Source organism: Dermochelys coriacea, chromosome 1, assembly GCF_009764565.3.
Source record: "Dermochelys coriacea isolate rDerCor1 chromosome 1, rDerCor1.pri.v4, whole genome shotgun sequence".
Lineage (NCBI taxonomy): Eukaryota > Metazoa > Chordata > Testudines > Dermochelyidae > Dermochelys > Dermochelys coriacea.
The window spans coordinates 208,242,464-208,263,151 of NC_050068.2; the positions used below are offsets into that span (position 1 = coordinate 208,242,464).

General features: G+C 44.3%; 1 protein-coding gene across 1 annotated transcript in view; it reads right to left on the reverse strand.

Moving 5' to 3' along the window:
* Window positions 1-20,688, reverse strand: part of SPAG17 (sperm associated antigen 17) — a 289,645-nt gene that overhangs the window by 224,921 nt on the left and 44,036 nt on the right.

The window sequence follows — 20,688 nt, forward strand, 5'->3', positions numbered from 1 at the left end:
TACCCTCCAAAGCCAATAAAACACTTTCTTCTGCTGACATGAATATAAAAGATCTATGGGCATAAAAGACTATTAATGTGGCTTTTGTTTTCCTTGCAAAATTTGAGGTGAATCAGAAAGGCATGATAAAGATAAGGGAGTGAAAAAGATAAATAGTTTTTCACTTTTTAAAAAGTCTTTTAATTTTTTTGGAATGTATCTCAAAAGTATCATGGCCTAGAAACTTCACATTTATTTTATCCATCTTTCCAAAATGGCAATTAGGGTATCTAAGTATTTTTAGAAAGTCTGTTGCTCTTAATTCATCATTTCATGAGCAGCATAAAAATTGTCTATGGTCCACAGTTTTGTGTTCTTCATAATCACCCTGCATTGTTGAACTTGTAACTTACTGAGAACTCAAATTGAATTTAAGGAGTTGTGTAAATTATTAATTCAATTTGCCATGTTAAAGGACTGCTTGTGGAGCTTATTAACTTGCAAGGTCTCCTGTGGAACTTGTAAATTAAGGCATACCAATTAAAGGACTACTGTCAACTTGAAACTTAGACAGTTTTTAAAAAATGAATTAAAAGCAGTTTTGGTTACTACACCTGCTCCTGGGTCCCCTGCCAACTTTTGTGGTTTTACAACTTCTAGCTTCCTATTTTTTGAACGTTTTCCTCTCCCCTGTTGTTCTGCAAAAAAACCCAAAACCTCCACAAAAACAAGCCTGGAATCTGATTATAAAATGCATAAAGAAATTAAAGAGACAAGGTGGGTGAGGTAATATCTCTTATTGGATCAACTTCTGTTGGTGAGGCCTTGTCTACCCTACATAGTTTTGTCAACAAAAGGCAGCTTTTGTCGACAAAACAGTGAATGTGTATACACTGCGATGCGACTTTTGTCAGCAAAAATGCCGTTTCACCAACAAAAAAACAAAACAAACCACCCCGACGAGAGACATAAGGCTTTCTGCACAAAATTTTTGTTGACAATGTGCCAGTGTAGACACCATCCTTGATTTTATCGTTCTACTTGGTCTCCAGGAGGTGTCTCACAATGCCCAATCTGACCGCTCTGGTCAGCAGTTTGAACTCCACTGCTCTTCAATCAGGAAAATAACAATGCACCCCTCCTGCTTAGAAGCCCTAGGAATTTTTGAAATTCCATTTCCTGTTGGCTCAGCATGGAGAGGTCTCATCGCATCTTCCCAGTTGACTATAGGGATTATCGCAGAAAACGCTCTCCCACTTCTAGATTCATAGATTCATAGATATTAAGGTCAGAACGGACCATTATGATCATCTAGTCTGACCTCCTGCACAATGCAGGCCACAGAATTTCACCCACCCACTCCTGAAATAAACCTCTCACCTATGTCTGAGCTATTGAAGTCCTCAAATCATGGTTTAAAGACTTCAAGGTGCAGAGAATCCTCCAGCAAGTGACCCGTGTCCCATGCTACAGAGGAAGGCGAAAAAACCCCAAGGCCTCTTCCAATCTGCCCTGGAGGAAAATTCCTTCCTGACCCCAAATATGGTGATCAGCTGAACCCTGAGCATATGGGCAAGATTCACCAGCCAGATACCCAGGAAAGAATTCTCTGTAGTAACTCAGATCCCACCCCATCTAACATTCCATCACAGGCCATTGGGCCTATTTACCATGAATAGTTAAAGATCAATTAATTGCTAAAATCATGTTATCTCATCACACTTGGACTACGGTGGAGCTGCTGGATCTGATCAGTATATGGGGAGAGGAGACTGTGCAGTCCAAGCTGCACTTGAGCTTTAGGAATTTTGATACCTATGGGCAGTTCTGTCGAGGCTTGTGCAAAAAGGGCTACGATTGGGACACGCTGCAGTGCAAAGTGAAGATAAAGGAGCTGAGGCAGGTGTACCGTAAGGCACGGAAGGCATAGTATGCCCACATCTTGAATACTGCGTACAGATGTGGTCCTCTCATCTCAAAAAAGATATACTGGCATAAGAAAAGGTTCAGAAAAGGGCAACTAAAATGATTAGGGGTTTAGAATGGGTCCCATATGAGAAGAGATTAAAGAAGCTAGGTCTTTTCAGCTTGGAAAAGAGGAGACTAAGGGGGGATATGATAGAGGTATATAAAATCATGAGTAGTGTGGAAAAAGTGAATAAGGAAAAGTTATTTACTTGTTCCCATAATATAAAAACTAGGGGCCATCAAATGAAATTAATGGGTAGCAGGTTTAAAACAAATAAAAGGAAGTTCTTCTTCACTCAGCACACAGTCAACCTGTGGAACTCTTTGCCTGAGGAGGTTGTGAAGGCTAGGACTATAACAGGGTTTAAAAGAGAACTGGATAAATTCATGGAGGTTAAATCCATTAATGGCTATTAGCCAGGATGGGTAAAGAATGGTGTTCCTAGCCTCTGTTTGTCAGAGGGTGGAGATGGATGGCAGGAGAGAGATCACTAGATCATTACCTGTTAAGTTCACTCCCTCTGGGGCACCTGACATTGGCCACTGTCAGTAGACAGGATACTGGGCTGGATGGATCTTTGGTCTGACCCAGTATGGCCATTCTTATGTTCTTATGTTCTTAAGGCAAACTGTCACTCCAGTGCTGCACCTTAGACCTGCCAGTTCTAAGGGGGCTATCGTTGGTGGTGACCCCACCTTCACCACCAAGAACCCTGTGGATACTTCGGCAGGCCTGGAGGTGGCGGAAAGAGGATCTAAGTCGGAGGACAAAGTCATTGATGAAGAGGTGGAGTTAGACAATGATGTGGAGCTCCTGGCAGAGTTACCCGGTGAGGCAGGCAGCCAGGAACTGTTCACCAGTCTCGCCAGCCTCAGCAGTTGCTCTCCGGTGAGCAAGAAGCAGGAGAGAAGATGCCTGGTAAGTGGCTGTGGTTTGTGTAGTGTGGAGGTGGATTCAGGGTATAGAAATATACAAGGCTGGCTGTGGTTCTGTGTGCTGGACATTTGCCCATGAAGCTAATCATTACAGCAGAACAGGGTGTTGATGCCTCCTGAGATCTCACGGGAATCCTCCAGAGATCTCTAGGAAAGGTTCCTGGAGATACTTGGCAATCCTCTGCTGAAGGTTCCTTGGCAGAGATCCTTTGTTCCTTCCCCCATTGAAGGAAACTTTCCCATGTCATTTGGTAACCACTTGTGCAGGGACCAAAGTGGCACACAGGCGAGTAGCATAGGGATCAGGGTGGAAGCCACAAGTGTGTAGTAGATGTACCCTCAATTCCCTGCTTACCCTCAGCAGTGAGATATCTGCTACAATTACCCCCACCTGTGGAAAAGTGTGGGAGAATTTTAGAATTTTTTCCCTAGTGAGCTGCACTGCAACCCTTGCAGAGTGCTCTTTTCCCCATGTAAAGTGCTGTCCCCCCATCCCTCAGCCAACACTCACCATGCTTTGGGTGTTTACTGAGATGCGTGCTTGACAAAGATCAGTGAGAAAGTGACTGTTACGTTACCAGAGGAGTATTTTACTGAAATGTTTCAATGCTATGAGTGAACTTAACAACCATGCTTCTGTGCATTGTTCCTTGTGGTTAGGCAGATGTGGTATAAGGAACACCCCATACACACCAGCCGAGCATCTCCACCAGATAAGAAAGCACCCAAGACGGAGCAAAGAAGACATGTTCCAGGAGATACTGCACTTCTCCAATGCAGAGAAAAGGGAACGCAAGGAGTGGAGGCAAGCGGAAAGGCAGGACAGAAAAGAAAATCAGGAGTTTGTAAAGGATACTACTGAGTGGATGATTAAAGTCATGGAGGAGCAAACAAAGATGCTGAAGTCCTTAATAACGCTGCAGACTGAGCAGATGCATGCCCGCCCTCCCCTGCAGCACATTCAGAACTCTTTTACATGCTTCCCGCACACAAACTCCACCTGTACAGTCCTTTCTGCTTTCCAGGAGATCTTGGTTTCCCCTTCTCTTCCCCCTTCAGACAACTTTCAAAATGATAGCTGGACATAAACACTGCTCTGAAAGTCTGCCCTTTCCTGGTACCTCCTTTCCCACCAAGCACTTTTGTGTGTGTGAGTTGTTTCTTGTTTAATAAAAGCAAAGTTTTTGAACAGTAATTCATCTTTATTTGTTTCCTACAAATTGAGATAGCAGGCACTACCGGTACATACACAGGCAGTTTATTCATGTGCTTGCTGGAATGTAAGGCCCCAAATGTCATCATTGCTTCCTAGGAAAACTACATGTAATGTAACATTGCAGCACCGATCAGAGATATACACTACTGGTTCTCATTTTCAAAGTGTTGCCTCAAAGCCTCCCTGATTCAAATTGTCTCCCTCTGGACCCCTTTGATAGCCCTGGTATCTGGCTGCTCAAAATCAGCAGCCAAGCGGTCTTCCTCAACACTCCACCTTTGAGCAAATCCTTAGCTTCACAAAGATTATGCAATGTACAACATTTGGCTATGACCATGGGAATATTATCCTCATTGAGGTCTAACCTGCCATAAAGACAGACATTGCCAGCATGCCTTTAATCTGCCAAAGGTACATTCCACTGTCATCTGGCACCTACTCAACTTGTTGTTGAACCGCTCCTTACTGCTGTCCAGGTTTCCTGTGTAAGGTTTCATAAGCCACGGCTGTAAGGAGTACAGCGGGTCTCCCAGGATCACTATGGGCATTTCAACATCTCCCGCTGTAATCTTCTGGTCTGGAAAGAAAATCCCCACTTGTAGCTTTCTATGCAGGCCAGTGTTCCTGAAGATGTGCGCGTCATGCACCTTCCCAGGCCACCCTGCGTTGATGTCAATGAAACGTCCACAGTGATCCACAACCACCTGGAGAAGTACCCCTTCCTATTGATGTACTCTGTCGCAATGTGGTCTCTGTCAAACTTGGAATGTGTGTGACTTCTGTCACCCCTACACAGTTAGGGAAACCCATTTCTGCAAAGCCTTCCACTTTTTCACACACATTTCTCAGAGTCTTGGTCCTTCAGAGCAGATGCGATTTATTGCCCTGCACACTTGAATTAACGGAGCCCCAGCGATCGACTTCCTGACTCCAAATTGATTCGCAACCAGGTTCCACACAGTGATTGCCACATGCTTCTCTACCGATAGGGCAGGTCTTATTCTGATATCTTTGCACTGGAGCGCTGGGGCAAGCTCCGCACACAGTTCCAGGGAAGTGGCTTTCCAAATCCGAAAGTTCTGTAGCTACTGCTCATCACCCCAGACATGCATGATGATACAATCCCACCATTCAGTGCTTGTTTCCCAAGCCCAAAAGCGACAGTCCACCCTCTGCAGCTGTTCCATGAATGCCAAAAATAATCTAAAGTTGCTCCTATCTATGTCACACAGCATGTCAAGCTATTGGGAGTCTTCTTCAGTTAGGAACTTTGTGATTAACTGCACTGCCATCCATGATGTCTTAATGACAATTATCAGAACATAGGAGAGCAGTGCGGGATTCATCCCATTTCACAAACATGCTGGGGTGCACAGTAAACAAGGCCCATTGAAAAATGCCATGAAAGAAAGCCAGAAGCCCATGGAATGCTGGGACAGAAAGCAATGCATCATGGGACATTGAACCCACTCCCAAGATGTGCTGCGGTCTGCTCCGCCTTCCCACAACACCTAGCAGCAGAAGGTATTGAGCTGGACTGTGGGATAGGTATCCACAATGCATTGCTCACACTGTCGATGATAGTGCTCCAACTCTGTACGCGCTCTGCTGACAGAGAGTGTGACCATGACATACTGATTTTTATTATAGCGATTTTTGGGTGTCGACATCACTTTTGTCGATATAATTCTGTAGCATAGACAAGGCCTTTAAGAGACAAGCTTTTGAGCTTCCACTGAGCTCTTCTTCAGATCTGGAAAAGGTACTCAGTGTCACAGCTAAATACAAGGTAGTAAAGGTTTCAGAGTAGCAGCCGTGTTAGTCTGTATTCGCAAAAAGAAAAGGAGTACTTGTGGCACCTTAGAGACTAACGAATTTATTTATTTGTTTATTTTATTTATTTAAGGTAGTATAGCGCAAGTAGTTAACATATATTATAACAGACCATTCAAGGTGAAGTAGCCATTTAACACCTCTGCAGTCATAGGGCAAAAAAAAGGGGATTAGTGGGTTATAGATTGTTGTAACAAGCCATGCATCCAGTGTCTTTATTAAGTCCATGATTTAGCAGCTAGTGAAGTTAGGAATTTAAGCTACAAGGCTTGTCTTTTGAAGATTTTATGCAGATTTCCTTTGAGGATGAGGAATAAGAGGTCAGATAGAAAGTGATTGTTCTGTGAAAAGTGTTCAGCCACAGTGATGTGCTGTTTTTGCCTTTTATCATTTTTCTGTGTGAGTTAATTTGAGAACATAGTGACTGTCTCATTTCACCCACATAGTTGTTATTGAGGCATTTACTCCACTGGATGAGGTACACCACATGTCATGACAGGTATGTATAGGACTCATGGATCTTGAAAGATGTATTGTGGGGGGTATTTATCATCATAGCAGTGGAGATATGCCTACAGGTTTTGCGTCTGTTGTTGTGGCAGGGATTTGTGCTGCTTTGGGTTGGTGATGCTTGCTTGCTTCTGATGATGAGCTGCAGTGGCACAGGAGCTAGCAAACAGAGCTGTAAACAGGGGAGTTTGAGTGGGAGTTTGAAAGGGGAGTTTGTATTATGGTGCTTGTTTGGGGTTTGTTTTTGCTGGGGGGGATGGTCTTTTTGGTGTGGCTTGTGTTTCCCAGATTAACAGGATTTAGGTGGGAAGGCGATGATAGATACGGAGGCAGCTGTGGGAGTGACTCCTGTAGTGGAAGACACAATGAGGATGACTGGATGTGGAAGCTGTGGTATGTACATGATCCTGGAGGGGGGACCTGGTAAGAGTTTTTTCTGCATGAAATGCCATCTGATAGAGCTGATGGAGGAAAAGATCCAAGGTTTGGAGATGCAGGTGGAAAGTCTGGTTGAGTTTAGGAAGGGGTTTGAGCAGATGATGGAGCAAAGACATGAGGTATCTGAAGGGAAAAGCTCAGACTTACAGATGGAAGCAGGGCTGGGGAATTTTGAGGGGAGACTGGGTGAGGAAAGTGGTCAGTGAAAGCATGTGACTAAAAGAACCAGGCAGAGGAAAAGACGGGTTAGTGAAGGAGAAATAGAGCTTAGGAACAGGTTTGCAGAGTTGGAAAATGAAGAAGGGGCTCAGCAGGTAGTTGCTGAAGGTGGAAGGGCAAGGAAGAAGAGAAGAGAGGCTAGTCCTATAGGAAAAGGGGAAGAGTCAAGGGAGACTACACCAAATATGAGCCCCAGGAGAATACAGGATGGGTTGAAGAGGATTATAAGGGAAAATAGGAATGGAAAGAACTTGCAGCCAGAGGGAACAGGGAAGAGACTGGAGAATAGCACTGTCACCAGGAAAAGGCAGGTCCATGTGAAAGGGGACTCTTTATTGAGAAGAATAGACAGGCCTGTAACTAGAGCTGATCCAGAGAATAGAAGGGGATGCTGTCTTCCGGGTGCTAAGATACGGGATGTAGACCTGAGGTTGAAAAGGATCCTAAAGGGAGCAGGAAAGAATCCCCTAATTATCCTTCATGTGGGAACAAATGATACGGCTAGATTCTCACAGGAAAGTATTAAGGGAGACTATGCTAGGCTGGGGAAGACGCTTAAGGAAATTGAGGCTCAGGTGATCTTCAGTGGGATCCTGCCTGTTCCTAGAGAACGGCAACAAAGGTGTGACAAGATTATGACTGTCAACAGATGGCTTAGGCAGTGGTGCTATAAGGAGGGCTTTGGGATGTATGGACACTGGGAGGCATTCATGGACAGAGGACAGTTCTCTCGGGATGGACTTCATCTGAGTAGGGAAGACCAAATAGACTTCTAGGATGGAGGCTGGCACAACTGATAAAGAGAGCTTTAAACTAGGAATTTGGGGGAGATGGTTGGGAGATGTCCAGGTAATCTCCACGCCAGATTTTAGCATTGAGAGGGAAGAAGATGAAGTAAGAAAGGATACAGCCATGGGTAGGAGAATGTATATAAGGAGCGAGGGCAGTGTGGATACTAGTCTAATAGGTTATACTGGCTGTAGAATGACTGTGCCTAATAGGGTACAAAATGTGAGCGAGGCCAAACAGCAAAAATTAAGATGTTTGTACACCAATGCGAGGAGTCTAGGTAACAAAATGGAGGAACTAGAGCTACTGGTGCAGGAAGTGAAACCAGATATTATAGGGATAACAGAAACATGGTGGAATAGTAGTCATGACTGGACTACAGGTATTGAAGGGTATGTGCTGTTTAGGAAAGACAGAAACAAAGGTAAAGGGGGTGGAGTAGCATTGTATATCAATGATGAGGTAGAATATAAAGAAATAAGAAGCGATGCAATGGATAAGACAGAGTCCGTCTGGGCAAAAATTACATTGGGGAAAATAACTAGTAAAGCCTCTCCTCCGATAGTGCTTGGGGTGTACTATAGACCTCCGGGATCTAATTTGGATATGGATAGAGCCCTTTTTAATGTTTTTAATCAAGTAAATACTAATGGAAACTGCGTGATCATGGGAGACTTTAACTTCCCAGATATAGACTGGAGGACCAGTGCTAGTAATAATAATAGGGCTCAGATTTTCCTAGATGCGATAGCTGATGGATTCCTTCATCAAGTAGTTGCTGAACTGACTAGAGGGAATGCCATTTTAGATTTAATTTTGCTGAGTAGCGAGGACCTCATAGAAGAAATGGTTGTAGGGGATAGATAATCTTGGCTCAAGTGATCATGAGCTAATTCAGTTCAAACTGAACGGAAGGATTAACAAAAATAAATCTGCAACTAGAGTTTTTGATTTCAAAAGGGCTGACTTTCAAAAATTAAGGAAATTAGTTAGGGAAGTGGATTGGACTGAAGAATTTATGGATCTAAAGGTAGAGGAGGCCTGGGATTACTTTAAATCAAAGCTGCAGAAGCTATCGGAAGCCTGTATCCCAAGAAAGGGGAAAAAATTCATAGGCAGGAGTTGTAGACCAAGCTGGATGAGCAAGCATCTTAGAGAGGTGATTAAGAAGAAGCAGAAAGCATACAGGGAGTGGAAGATGGGAGGGATCAGCAAGGAAAGCTACCTTATTGAGGTCAGACCATGTAGGGATAAAGTGAGACAGGCTAAAAGTTAAGTAGAGTTGGACCTTGCAAAGGGAATTAAAACCAATAGTAAAAGGTTCTATAGCCATATAAATAAGAAGAAAACTAAGAAAGAAGAAGTGGGGCCGCTAAACACTGAGAATGGAGTGGAGGTTAAAGATAATCTAGGCATGGCCCAATATCTAAACAAATACTTTGCCTCAGTCTTTAATAAGGCTAAAGAGGATCTTGGGGATAATGGTAGCATGACAAATGGGAATGAGGATATGGAGGTAGATATTACCATATCTGAGATAGAAGCGAAACTCAAACAGCTTAATGGGACTAAATCGGGGGGCCCAGATAACCTTCATCCAAGAATATTAAAGGAATTGGCACATGAAATTGCAAGCCCATTAGCAAGAATTTTTAATGAATCTGTAAACTCAGGAGTTGTACCAAATGATTGGAGAATTGCTAATATAGTTCCTATTTTTAAGAAAGGAAAAAAAAAGTGATCCAGGTAACTACAGGCCAGTTAGTTTGACATCTGTAGTATGCAAGGTCCTGGAAAAAATTTTGAAGGAGAAATTAGTTAAGGACATTGAAGTCAATGATAAATGGGACAAAATACAACATGGTTTTACAAAAGGTAGATCGTGCCAAACCAACCTGATCTCCTTCTTTGAGAAAGTAACAGATTTTTTAGATAAAGGAAATGCAGTGGATCTAATTTACCTAAATATCAGTAAGGCGTTTGATACCATGCCACATGGGGAATTATTAGTTAAATTGGAGAAGATGGGGATCAATAGGAACATCAAAAGGTGGATAAGGAATTGGTTAAAGGGGAGACTGCAACGGGTCCTACTGAAAAGCGAACTGTCAGGCTGGAGGGAGGTTACCAGTGGAGTTCCTCAGGGATCAGTTTTGGGACCAATCTTATTTAATCTTTTTATTACTGACCTTGGCACAAAAAGTGGGAGTGTGATAATAAAGTTTGCAGATGATACAAAGCTGGGAGGTATTGACAAGTCAGAGAAAGATTGGGATATTATACAGGAGGATCTGGATGACCTTGTAAACTGGAGTAATAGTAATAGGATGAAATTTAATAGTGAGAAGGGTAAGGTTATGCATTTAGGGATTAATAACAAGAATTTTAGTTACAAGTTGGGGACGCATCAATTAGAAGTAACGGAAGAGGAGAAGGACCTTGGAGTATTGGTTGATCATAGGATGACTATGAGCTGCCAATGTGATATGGCTGTGAAAAAAGCTAATGCGGTTTTGGGATGCATCAGGAGAGGCATTTCCAGTAGGGATAAGGAGGTTTCAGTACCGTTATACAAGGCACTGGTGAGACCTCACCTGGAATACTCTGTGCAGTTCTGGTCTCCCATGTTTAAAAAGGATGAATTCAAACTGGAGCAGGTACAGAGAAGGGCTACTAGGATGATCCGTGGAATGGAAAACTTGTCTTATGAAAGGAGACTCAAGGAGCTTGGCTTGTTTAGCCTAACTAAAAGAAGGTTGAGGGGAGATATGATTGCTCTCTATAAATATATCAGAGGGATAAATACAGGAGAGGGAGAGGAATTATTTCAGCTCAGCACCAATGTGGACACAAGAACAAATGGGTATCAACTGGCCACCAGGAAGTTTAGACTTGAAATTAGATGAAGGTTTCTAACCATCAGAGGAGTGAAGTTTTGGAATAGCCTTCCAAGGGAAGCAGTGGGGGCAAAAGATCTATCTGGCTTTAAGATTCTACTCGATAAGTTTATGGAGGAGATGGCATGATGGGATAATGTGATTTTGATAATTAATTGATCTTTAAATATTCAGGGTAAATAGGCCTAATCCCCTGAGATGGGATATTACATGGATGGGATCTGAGTTACCCAGGAAAGAATTTTCTGTAGTATCTGGTTGGTGAATCTTGCCCATATGCTCAGGGTTTAGCTGATCGCCATATTGGGGTCGGGAAGGAATTTTCCTCCAGGGCAGATTGGAGAGGCCCTGGAGGTTTTTCGTCTTCCTCTGTAGCATGGGGCATGGGTCACTTGAGGGAGGATTCTCTGCTCCTTGAAGTCTTTAAACCACGATTTGAGGACTTCAATAGCTCAGACATACGTGAGGTTTTTCATAGGAGTGGGTGGGTGAGATTCTGTGGCCTGCGTTGTGCAGGATGTCGGACTAGATGATCAGAATGGTCCCTTCTGACCTTAGTATCTATGAATCTATGAGTTTGGTGAAGTTGGGGTTTTTTTGAAGAAGGCTAGAAGAAGGCGTTTCAGCCTCCTTTTGACTGCTAAACACTCCCTTGTTTTCTCTGAATGAGAGAATCCAACTCCCTCCTGGATGCCAAACACTGTCAAACTCACCGTTCAATGAAAGCAACCAGCTTCAACACCTGGCTTGAAAACACTCCCTATCTCAAAAGCAATATCTTCACTGTTAAAAGCGTTGTTCTGTTCCATCAAGACAGCTAACTCAGGATGGCTATACTCTTCACCTGGAGTTTACTTCCATTATTAGGTGTATCAAGATAATCTTGTCCCCACCAGGATTTTACATGCTGCGATAGCTAACTCATGATAGCTATCTCAATGTAAAACAACAAACTGTTTTTGCTGGCAATGAAGATATAGCAAGAGACAGAGAGGAAGGCAGCATTAGATGAACACAGGATATATTGAATGGAGGACTAAAGAGACACAAGGTATTTAAGTCTGGCTGGAGAAAAAAATGAAAGATATTTAATAGAAGAGCTATTTTTAACTGGTTTGTTGAGTGAAAAAGGTGCCAGTGGGGTGAGTGAGGATTGGAGTGATGTAGCTGTATATACATTCAGAGGACAATAACAGCATCTGTTACAAGAAATACATGCTCTGTTCTAGTGTAAAACCAATATCCTCTGACAGAAGTATCCCTTGTATCACAGGACTTTGAAAGGCCTATTATCCCTAGATAGAATCCCTAGGTTACTAGCCCTAACCTATTAAATCTACTTTCAAGACAGACCTAGTAAACTGCCAGTTGAAAGAAATGCTTGGTCTTCTAAAGGAAGACTACTTTAAAATCACTTATTTTCTGGCAAAATTCCTTGCATATTTTCCACTTGGGCTGTTTTATTGCTGTGTTTTACTACTTTGTGGAAGCCCCCAATATCTTAAATGTTGTTTTTTGCCTTGGAAGTGACAGGAGGAAAATCTGTTCTGTGTGTGATTAGTAAACGCAATGATCCTGCTGTCCTTGCCAGAGCACGTTATTAGTGCTTGCAGAGAAATGTACGTGATTTGTTGCAGACAGCACACAATTTGCCGGATGGTTTCTCAAAGCATAAGCCAACAATACCCCAAACTTCAATAACACCACAGCTAGTGTTACAAAATACATGGACGTTTTTGTTTTTAAGAGAATATATTCTCAATTCTCAGAGTGAGCTAGATACACAGGTAAAACATTAACCAGTGTTTATATGCTGCTTTTCTTTATAAATAAAAGGTTGGAAGAGAAAAAATGGTTAGGGAAAGACTAAAATGAGACAATCTTAATAAAATCCCAAGTATGCATTGATATTTTATAGAACATAAAGACGATTGGTGTTAGCATTGGCAGCTGTAATACGACAGCCCACTATCTATCTGAAGAGTTGACATCTCTTCTGCTAAGTAACCTCCACTGTTTAAAAAACCCCAAATGGTTGAGGGTCCTTATTTTGATTTTATACTTGTTTCTATTGTGTCTGCCTCTATGGCAGCTCAGGAATGATGGCAGATTTAGAGCTGGAGAATGAGGCTTATTTTCCAGAGTGTCTGGGGCTTTAGCCATGCAAATCCCATTAAAATTAAAGTAAGTTATATGGCTAAATCCTCTCATCAGCTAGAAGGTCCTCTATATATCCACTAAGCAAGTACTGACCCATCCTCCCCTCCCCCTGCCATGAGGACTGGCTCAATGGGAAGAGAGGAATTCAGTCTCCAAAGCCTTCTCTGGTGAAACTGCTAACAAGGAGTTAAATATCACCTGTGATAGTGGTTTTGAAATTGTGGACATTTGTCCACTATGAACTATACTAAGACTGAATTTATTTCATAAACATAACCAAACTAGCAATGAATTAGCATTACTAGCAATAACCAGGACCCCTTTTCTCCCATTAAAGAGTATGAATAACTCCCATTCAAGTAATAGCAATTATTTGTAGCCTGCAAAGGAAAAAGTAGTTACTGACCTCCTGTAACTGTTGTTCTTCAAGATGTGTTGCACATCCTTTCCACTCTTGGTGTGCAAGCAGCTCAGCCACCCTCCTGGCCAAAGTGATGGCTACTAAAAAAGGCATCTTCAGTGATAGCTCTAGCACAGGACATGTTGTAAGAGAGACTCCATAAGTCTTGACAAAACTAAATTCAAGTCTGGGGGGAGGGGAACATGATCCCATATATGAGTGTATAACCTTTCTAGGCCTTTCAAAAATGAGATTGTCATATATTTAGAAAAAAATAGACAAGTTGTCCATGTGAGTATGAACACACTGATAAAACTGTCAGTTTTGATAAAACTGACAATGCTTGATGTTATCTTGATGCAACAGATAGTCCAGGATATGCTGGATTGAGGACTAAATCAGCAAAATACAGGATTGATGAAGTCAGATGGAAAGATGCTTCTACTTCGAAATGTAAGTAGTTTTGGTGGAGGGCATTCTACTATGTAACAAGACAATGCAAACTTGTTCCAAGTCAGGCTCCTTTCTAGGATATAACAATGAAGGTTCTAGGCTGTTAAATTAAGTTCCCACAGGTTTGGGTGGAGCAGCTGACCGTGATTCTGAAAAATTAAATCTGGGCCCAATGGAAGTGAAATTGGAGCCTCCACCAACAGACCCAGGAGAGTAGAGAACCAGTGCTGCCAGGACCATGCTGCGGCTATTAGTATCTTATGAATGATATTTAACAACGCTCTGTGTAAGAGTGGAATTGGAAGAAAAGCATAGCAGAACTTGTTCAACCAGCATTGTAGGAAAGCATCTGTGAAGGAACTGGAACCTTGTAGGAGCAAAACTGATGGCATGTATTGTTGGTTTTGGTTGCAATAGGTCAATCTGGGGATTCCCATCCACCCCAAAATGTGTCTAGCTACACCCTGCAGATTCACTTGTGGTGACTTGTAAATAATCTGCTTAGGCGGCCTGCCAGCTTGTTCTGCACCCATGAAAGGTAACAGGCTTCAAGACTGATTGAATTGGCAATGCAAAACTTCCACAGGTGAACTACCTCTTGACAAAGCAGAGAAGAGCAAGCTCCTCACTGCCTGTTGAGGAAAAACATTGCCGCTGTGTTGTTTGTGAGAATAGTCTTTTTCCTTGATTGAGATAGGAAAGATTGACACAGGTGGGCAGCCCTTAGCTCCCTGCTGTTGATGTGTAGAGACAGAAGCAATGGTCCTATCAACCAAGTTCTTTGCATCTAGTTTAGCCTGCAGCAAACTTCTCGCTTCAGATTTCCCCTCATCAACTAAAGAGAACTCTTGTCTAGTGTCCTTCAGCAACATGTCCAGAAACTTTAACAAGGAGTCCCAAATATTAAAATCATAATGTCCTAAAAGAGCTTGTTGGTTGGCAATTCTGAGTGGCAACTCTGCAGTAGAATAAACTTTTCTACCAAACGAATCTAGTTTCTTAGCCTCCTTTGATTTGCAGTTTGCTGCCTGTTGGCCCTGTCTTTCTCTTTCATTGGCCACTGTCACTACCAAAGAACCTAGGGAAGGATGGGAGTATAGATATACAAACCCCTGGGACGGAACATAATATATATATTCAGCCCTTTTTGAGGTTGAAGGAAGGGATAAAGGGATCTACCAGAGTGACTTAAGGGGGTCTAAAATTGCCTCATTAAAAGATCAGGCCACCCATAAAGGCCCTGTAGTGGCCAAAATATCAGTAAGACAATGGAGGACTCCTTAACCTCCTCAACCTGGATTGCCAAACTTGAGGAAACCCTCTTCAATAGCTCTTGGTGAGCCTTATAATCACTGGGAAAGGGTGAGACACCTCCTGAGGAAACTGCCTTGTCAGAAGAGGAGAATGAACAAGCCAGCACAGGCTGAGGCTGCTCCTCCTAAACTAGCTGTCCAACAGGGTCTTCCTGAACTGCCTCTTCCTGCTCAGCACCAGGCTTGGTAGCAGACTTAGGAACAGGTGGCATCTGGTGAATAGACTTCCCACACCTCTCCAAGGACACAGAGCAGGATCGCCTTGTGTAGGACATAGAAATCAGAGGAATCCTCACAGGTTCCAAAAGGGCCACTGGACCAGTGGTGGGCCCCAGCGACTTCCTGGCCACATGCCCAATCCTATGACAGCCAGAGGATCTTGAGGCAACTCAGGGTACTAATACCTAGGTGAGGAGTAGCATAACTGGCTCCAAAGCTGAGAAACATAGGAGCCAATCTCTGATTCAGAGGAGGATGAATCACCTTCTGATGACCAAGGGGGTGGTGGGATCTGTCCCCAACAGTGCCAGAGACCGGTGCAAAGTCAGTGAAGAGTGTAGAGCAGCCAACATTGCAAGATTCCCCTTCGACAGCAGTGAAGGAAATGAAGTGTGAGGCAACAGAGGTTGTCTCTGTACCAAATATTGCACTGATGATACTGTCACTCCTCTGCTGGTACCAGGAGCACAGTCTCCTGCACGGTACTTCTAGGGGGATTCTGCACAACTGCACATGTGCAGAATTTATGTCCCCCCACAGATTTCTTTGCTTCTCTGCAGAAAAATAACTTTCTGATGGGGAAGTAAAGCGAAACCACAAGAGTGATCATGTGACTCTCCCCAGCGGTATGTTTTGGGTGCGCAGGGCAGCCGGCAGAGAGGTAAATCACTGTGGGGCAGGGGGTGGGACTGGGGAAGACCCGGCTGGTGGCTCCTACCCTGCACCAGGCTCAGCTGCTAGTCCCAGCTGGACTGGGGAGGACAGGACTTCCTCTTCCCCTGCACGGCATCCAGGACTGGGTCACACCCACCTCCAGATTTCTCCCCCAGCTGCAGGAAGCTCTGCAAACTCCCCCCTCCCACCCTTACTGCACCCATCACTCCTCAGCTGCGGGGGAGGGAATCCCTGTACAGGGAACTGCTTCCCCATCTGTCCAATCCCCATGCATCCAGACACCCTCATACTCAGACCCTCCCACTGAGCCTCACCCACTGTACTCAAATCCCCCCAATAAGCCCCACTGTCCCTGCACCTGGACCACCCTGACAAGCCACCCGCACCCAGATTCCCGCCCCACTGAGCCCCACTCCCCCAGCATCTGGACCCCCTACTGAGCCCCCCCACACCCAGAACCCTCTGCCAAGCTCTATCCCCCCACACCCAGACTCACCCTGCTGAGGCCCAACCTTTACCTGGACCCCCCCTGCAGAGTCCAATTACCACTGCACCCAGAACCCCCCCAACAAGCCTCTGTGCATCCAGAACCTCCCTACACCCAGATCCCACTCTGAGCTGCCAGTATTCAGATTGCCCCACACAGAAGCCTCTCAACCCACACCTGGATCCCCCCACATAAAGCCCCTCTTGCCTTGCTGAGACTGCCTGCCCACACCCGGTGCACCTGGCACAGATGGGCAGGGCCTTGGGGGTGTTTCTGGGGCAGGCCCAGTCCTTGTACTGTGTGAGGGTTGGGTGCAGCCTCAACGCTAAGTCTGTGTCCCGGGGGTGGGGGGGAGGGGAGGGCTGCATAGTGATCTCCCACCCCTGTTCAGCCAGTGGCCTGTGCTCCCCAAAGCCATGCTGGATCCTCCACATTTATTTAACAAATAAAATTTGCAGAATTTTAAAATATTGTGAGCAGAATTTTTAATTTTTTGGCACAGAATGCCCTCAAGAGTAGCACAGCTGGGGATACCAATGCTGATAGGCTCAGCAGATCTCTCACTGCTGCAGATGCCTCTGGCATGGTCAGTACCAAGATGGTCTTGGGTTGCTACGGTACTGTAGATGTGAAAGGCACTCCTTCAGGCACTAGACTCTACAGTACCTGCCTTGGTGCCAGTGTCAATGGCACCACCAGGGAAGAGGAGCGCGTTGGTCTTGGCTGCACTTTAGTCTTCTCCCTGTACTTAGAGGATTTTGATGCTGGTGACCTTCCTCTCTCGGTGATCTTATGCCTCTTCTTAGGCCCTGGAGAGGGCTAGCAGTGCTGGGTTTTGGGCAACATAGGAGGCGCACTCCTAACTGATGCCGAAGCGGTTGGTGCTGAGTCAGAACAGTGAGAGTCTGATCATGGTGGCAGGTATAATAGGCAAGGGGAGGCATGGGGTTTGTGTGTGTGTGTGTGTGTGTGTGTGTGTGAGAGAGAGAGAGAATGTGAGTGGGGAGTCAGTGGCAGATGGGATGGGGCAGGGAGTGAGGAGGCGAGTGGAGGGAATCCCTGAGTAACTTTACACAGTGAAAAAGCCTTCCAGAGACCTGGTAGCAGAGATCACTGAAACTGTTAAAGAGCCATTAAAGTGGTAATGAAGCCATTTAACAGGCATTTGCCAATGCCCAGGAAATCTTTGGCCACATTCAGCTGGATTTTATATTGTACGAAAATGTGTTATTGGCGTTAAAAACAGTTTCCAAGGAAAAGAGACAGTGAAGTGGAAAAGTGACAAAGAAAGAGATAGGAAAAATGAAAAAAGAAGGAAAGCGGGATTGACTTGGTCCTCAGCTGCATTGAAGCAGATCACAGTGCAGCTGAGGAGGCAGAAAATAAACCATCCCAACCCTGTCTCCTTGAGGCTGGCTGGACCCCAACACTCACCGACCCAGAATTGATCAGTTCCACTTTGAAGAAACTAGGACTAAGGTGGTATCTTCCCTCTCCCACAGCCAAGTGGCCTTGGGGAAAAACTGAAGAGAGGACCTAGCCAGATACTCCAGCTAATGGGAGAAGCTGCAGAAGCAGCCAAAGCAGAAACATTTGGATAGCTAGAGAACTTTCTACAGTTCTGACTGGACTTTCTCTACCCCATGCAGATGGGCTGTTTGCTCCCTCCTTCTCTCACAGTCTCTCATCTCAACTTCACGCCATACCTGTCCCTCTTACCCTTTCCTCCCTTGTCCTGTCCCCCCAGGTTCCTTCCCTTCAATGTTCCCTCTCCCTTCACTCTCCTTTCCATTTAGCTGATCGCCTCCTAACTAACCCTCCCCACTCCTAAAATCCCACCCTGAAGAACTAACATGTTGTTTGCTGTCATAATGTAGTTCACTCTGCTGGTATGTTATACCTAGGGTGACCAGATGGCAACTGTGAAAAAACGGGACAGAGGGTGGGGGGTAATAGGCGCCAATATAAGAAAAAGTCCCAAAATGGGACAGTCCCTTTAAAAACGGGACATCTGGTCACCCTAGTTATACCCCCTCCTCATCCTGTACCTGCCTTGTCTATTTAGATTGTAAGCTCTTCAGGGCAGGGGCTATGTGCTACTGTGTGTGTTTGAGTACAGTGCTGAGCACAATGGGGCACCATTCTTATTGGTCCCTGGACACTACCATAATACACAGATTAACAAATAAAAAAACTAAGGTCTGCTCCAATTTGTACTAGTTTATAATGGTGCTCAGGGGGACATTATACCAGCAAGGATTGTGGGAGTACAATGCACTTCATTCCTGTCTTCTCCAGCCCCTTCCCATCCCCAAAATGCAACCTATGCTGGGGGTGGAAGGAGGGGTGGAAGGAGCATATTGCTGGCTGCACTGACTTAATGCCAGCCAATGATTCTCCTACGACTGGAGAACCTTCAGCTGCTCATTTAGAACAGATTTATGGTCCCTATGCACTGCTCTGGCAGCATAAAGTTCCAGCATAGGCCAGGATATGGCTACTGATTTGGTAGTATTTTACAACCAGTCTGCATGGGTATAAATAACTACACAATGAGCTAGGCAGTATTATTTTATTGCACACACAAAACAACACTAAAAGAACATTAAGTTTGCATTCTGGCCCTCAAGTATTGGGAAATGCCCATTTTTCCACAGGACCCCTACCTAATTCAGTACATAGGATGGACCTGCTCTAGGAATTAATCAGGGCTAACTAGTTAATGAGGCTGTTGTCTGTAGGACCCCTGCCTCATTTGTTGTAGAAATTGCAAAGTGTGTAGTGAATGAGGCAGAGGCTCTGGGCTCCTCATCTATTCTCAATTGCCATCACCCTGCCCCCCTTACCCTCCCCCCACTCCTCATATCTGTCTCTCCCCTTCCTGGCTCCTTGTTTCTGTCCCCATCTCCTTACCCAGCCAATCCTAATTCCCTCCCCACTAACTTGTTTCCTTCACTCTCTCCCAGTTCCAGTCTCCCCACCCCAGCCAACTCTAATTTCCCCATCTCTTGTTCCAGTCTTCACCCCCTTCTCCAGGTTCCTTGTCTCAGTCTACTTGTCATGCTACCTCCCCCAGGTCTGGCTTTTCTCCCTTCTGCATTTGTGTCAGGGCTTCCTGCTCCATACTGCTTAGGTACTAGCAGGAAACACACTGCCAACAAAGGAGAGAGTCTCCCTGCTCCCGGTTTGGGGTTCTGGCCTCACTCTGGTCCACCACAGCCAGAAGCAGCAATTGCAGGGAAATTCACTCTCAGCCATCACAGCTCTGGGCTGGAGCATGCTCAGTGCAGATGGAATCTTGTATAATTTAGCTGCAAAGCTCTAACAAGTCTCTACTGAGCATGTGTAAATGGAGATTTTTTCAAAGTGGCCTGATTTAGGCAGATTTTTACAAAGATGGCAAAAGACAAAGGCCACTCCCCTGCCAAATTTCAAGTGCCCACTGCAAAGCATGCAGTCTTCTCACAGACAAGGTCACCAGAATTTTTAATATGATCATAACATCTGTTTTCCCTATCTCATTCTTGGAACCAGCTGAACCATTTTTGCTGGAGCTTTCAAAAAAAAAAAAATTAAGCCTGAGGCAGACACGTATCATGGGTTTGACTAAGCTATAAGTGTCTTATAATGGGAAGTGTTGAATAACTTTAATTACATGTGGCATTACCAGCTATGCCTATAACAGAAAGCTGCCAAAATATTACAATAAAATAAATATGTGAATAATAATACATAAATAATACATATACACCATACAAACATTTTATATACTGTTTGCTGGGAAACATTAGAGGACAGATTAATCTGACTTGTTATCATGTCTGTTGTAATTTTAAACCCATATAAAAGGAAAAAGTCATTATTTCTCTGTCATGTTTAGGAGGGACATGTTCTAATGCACATTTAATTTATTGCTGGAATGAGCAAAGGACTAGAAGTCAGGCCTCCTGCTTTATAATCTCAGTTCTACTATTGATTCATTTTGTGACCCTGGATATGTTACTCAGGACTAGATCTACAAAGGTGTATAAGTACCTTACTGCCTCTTTAAGTGCCTAAATCCTCCATTTCAAAACCACTGACATTCACAAAACTACCACTCAGCAGCTGCCTAACCCTATAGACTCCTAAATTTCTGATAGTGGACATACGCAAAGCCACCCAACTAACTTGCCCTACACTAACAATGTGCTCAC